We start from the raw sequence: 4,262 nt of genomic DNA, 5'->3' as shown, positions 1-4,262 counted from the left end.
TTTGCTACCAATAGGTATACGTTCCATTTTACCTGAAAAAGTTCGACTAGCCTTAACTAGATTATGTTTCTTCTTCAGGGAAATTTGTAGTAAAGTGATCGACCCTCAGAAATTACCGACATTGCAGAGGGAAATTGTTGTTACTTTGTGTGAGCTTGAAATGTATTTCCCACCATCGTTTTTTGATATAATGGTTCACCTTACTGTTCATCTGGTTAAGGAGACACAACTTTGTGGGCCAGCTTATATGAGATGGATGTATCCGATAGAACGATATATGAAAATATTAAAAGGGTACGTAAAAAGTAGAAGTCGACCAGAAGGTTGTATTGCTGAACGATACATTGTTGAAGAGGCTGCTGAATTTTGTACTGAATATCTGTCCAATGTTGAATCCATAGGGCTTCCCATGTCTCGTCATTCGGGAAGACTATCAGGAGAAGGGATAACTGGAAGGAGACTACTGACTATATCAAGGACAGAATGGGAGCAGGCACAATTGTATGTTCTGCACAATGATGATGAGGTTCAACCGTATGTTACAATACACATTGATCAGTTATCTCGTTTGAACATGAATAGGAATCAAAATTGGATAACTCGAGAGCACAATCGAAGTTTTGTAACATGGTTAAAAAATCACATAATGTCAAAATTTGATATAGACCCCGGATCAATTTCAAATAGATTGAGGTGGCTAGCAAATGGTCCGAGCTTACATGTCTTTTCTTACACTGGTTATGTTATTAACGGCTACACATTTTATACCAAAGAACAAGATGATCAGACCACTATGCAAAATAGTGGAGTCACTCTCGTAGCTGAAGCGATGCATGTCTCAAGTGCAAAAGACAAAAACCCAATATATGCAAATCTATCATATTTTGGGGTTATCGAGCGCATATGGGAGTTAGACTACACAATGTTTCGTGTTCCCATATTTGGTTGCAAGTGGGTCGATAATAATAATGGCGTTCGGATTGATGAGTCAGGATTCTTGCTTGTCGATTTTAATAGGGTGGGATACAAAGACGAGCCTTTTATTTTAGCGTCGCAAGCTCAACAAGTGTTTTATGTCACTGATCCTTCTAATGATAAATGGTCTGTTGTCCTATCGACCAATAAAATAAGTGATGATAACAATAATGATGAAGATGTTGGTAATGATCTTTTATTTGCAACATCACAACAACCACATGAAATTGATTCAACTGATGATGGTTTATATCTTAGAGATGATCATGATGAGGGAATTTGGATTAATCCATCGTTTCGTATTGTAAATGGACAAACAAATGTGAATCCCACCAGGAAAAGAAGAAGGGCATCTTAATGTACATGTTTAATTGTTTTATATAAGCCATGCATGTAATCTGAACTGTGTTATTGTAAATATGCATGTAATCTGAATTGAGTGTTTTATACTAAGTTCTGATTAATTTATTTTCTGCTTATATTTAGCTTGATTTGAGTGTTTTATACCAAGTTCATGTAACAATGAGTGTTTTATATTTAGCTTGATTTACATGAACTGAACTGAATATAAATTAGTAATTTACATGAACTGAACAGAGAGATTCTCTTTTGCTCAGTGCATATATATATAGATTCTTCAGAAGTTCTCATTTCTAATAATTCATCATCTCCTAAAGTATTGTGATAAAGACAATGATAACAATGTTTTTAATCCAATAAACAATGATAACAATGTTTTTAATGTCATCCCAACCCAAATAAACCAAACACAAAAATAAAATAAAGAGACATTTTACAGCGCTTATCTTAAAAAGCGCTGTAAAAGATCCTTTTAAAAATAAAATAATGAGTGTTAAAAAAGACATTTTACAGCGCTTATTTGACAAAGCGCTTTAAAAAAGCTTTAAAAATAACATTCATCAGACACCTAACAGGACCTTATCTAACAGGATTTTCTTCAAACACCTTGTACGCATCTTGGGAATCCCCAAAAACACATTGTTAACAAAAACATCAGACTCAAACCCATTTTCGCAACATGTCAATGAACCTGAAGACCATGTTTCGAACCACTTATCGACGAATTAGCACACAATTTAAGAAGGAAAAGGAATGTAAAGAGAGAAAAAGGGTGTTGAGGTGGAGATTGAATTGTGAGAGAGTAAGCTTTGATGTTTGTGAAGAAGATGCATAAAATGAGAAGAGTTTGGTGAAGAGGAAGAGAAGCGTTGTAATAAAACAATGAGGCCTTTTACAGCGCTTATTTAAAAAAGCGTTGTAACAGGCTTTAAAAAAAACATTCATATACCATAATAAAACGAGGAGGTCTTTTACAGCGCTTTTTCAAATAAGCGCTATAAAAGAGCCTTTTAAAATTAACATAATGAGACCTTTTACAGCGCTTATTTGAAAAAGTGTTGTAAAAGGCTTTAAAAAAACATTCATATAACATAATAAAACACGGAGGTCTTTTACAACGCTTATTGGGAGAAGCGCTGTAAAAGAGCCTTTTAAAAATTTAAATAAAGACGCCTTTTAGAGCGCTTTTCAAACAAGCGCTGTAAAAGGCTTATAAAAAAGCGTTGTAAAAGGATTACGTATATATAACAGTAACCGCTTCAGTTTCCTCTTCATTACGTAAACTTCCTTATCATCTCAACCTTCATCGTTCTTCTCTTCTTTTGCAAACCCTATCATCACGTCCATTACGAACCTTATTTCCACGATCATCTCCTTCATTTCGAACCTTATTTCCATCCAAGATCATCTCTCCCATTGCACACAATATATTTTCATTGAAATATGTAACCCTCATTACGTATTTCTTCAAACCGTATTTCTGTGAACCATATTTCTGTGAACTTTCTGCAAACCCTCTTTTCTTCACATTTGGTCTTTCTTCGAACCCTCATTATTCAGGTATTGATGTTATTAATTTTTTGTAATCATTAAAATGCATGTTGATCTTGTTTAAGATATACTGATACTGATATGTACTTAGAATAATGCATGATGCACGTTGAGCTTGTTGATGTTATACTAAACTGCATGTTGAACTTGTTGTAGTTAAATGGATACAAACAAAGATTTAGAATGTCAAAATGAAGAAGTTGGCACCTCTAAGACTTATGAAAATGAAGTCAAACGTGGTGCAACTATAATGCAAAAGGTGATTAAAGCAAGGAGTAGTGGGATTAAATTTGAGGTATACTATACTTTGTTTGCTGTGTATTTTTTATCTTTTTTTAATAGCATGTACTTACTATATGAGTTTATTAGGTTGGCTGGAATGAGACTGGTCAGCCAATTGACCCCAACAGCTCAATGTTTGTTAGTTACATTGGGGCTGTTGTTCGACAAAACATCCCAATTACGATTGACGATTGGAGAGATAAGGCGTTAAAGGATGCCAAAGATATAATATGGAATGACATTCAAGTAACTTTTTTGATCCACTCTTTTGTCATTTATAAGTTTTTTCATTGAAATACTTTACTTATAATTTTGTTCACTTTGTTCATTGCAGACTACTTTTGTTCTTGATGAGGGACGAAAGAGATATGTTTTGAGAGTTGCTGGGAAAATCCATCGTGGATTTAGATCCCATCTCTCAAATTTCTATCTAAAAGATAGAGAAGGAAACACAAATGCTGAACCTCCAAAGATATATCAACATTATATATCAAAGGATGAATGGAGAGCATTTGTTTCCAAACGTTCTGACCCGGCGTTTGTCGTAAGTGATTAATTTATTAGCATTTGTGTTTTATTATTCATATTCGTAGCGTATTTTAAATTTTTACACAATTGCTATTTTTTTTTTATATAGAATATTAGTAAGGCAAATCGCGAACGGGCAAGCAACCCAAAACACCCATACAAGAAATCACGTATGGGATATGCACGCCTTGAACAACAAATTGTAAGTAATTAAACATCACTTTTATATAATGAAGTAATTTGTATTATAAACTATAGTGTGTAACTAATTTGTATTATTTTGTTTATGATTTTAACGAATAGCGACAAGACACCCAAGCCGATCAACCCTTGGGTCGTCATAGATTATGGAAGGAAGCGCGTGTTAATAAAGACGGAGTTGTTGATAATGAAAATGTCCAAAAAGTAGTAGAACTTTGTGTAAGTAACATTATCACTTTAATATCACTTGAACACTTTTTAATATTGTATTTTAAAAAGGCTATTGAACTTATCTTTTTAATCCTACATGTATTTTAGGAGATTATCGAACAAAGTTCTGAAACTCAAGAGGGCAACAAGGATAC

This window comes from Cicer arietinum, chromosome 5 (assembly GCF_000331145.2).
Source record: "Cicer arietinum cultivar CDC Frontier isolate Library 1 chromosome 5, Cicar.CDCFrontier_v2.0, whole genome shotgun sequence".
In the NCBI taxonomy this organism is placed as follows: domain Eukaryota; kingdom Viridiplantae; phylum Streptophyta; class Magnoliopsida; order Fabales; family Fabaceae; genus Cicer; species Cicer arietinum.
Note: the sequence above shows the minus strand (reverse complement) of the source record.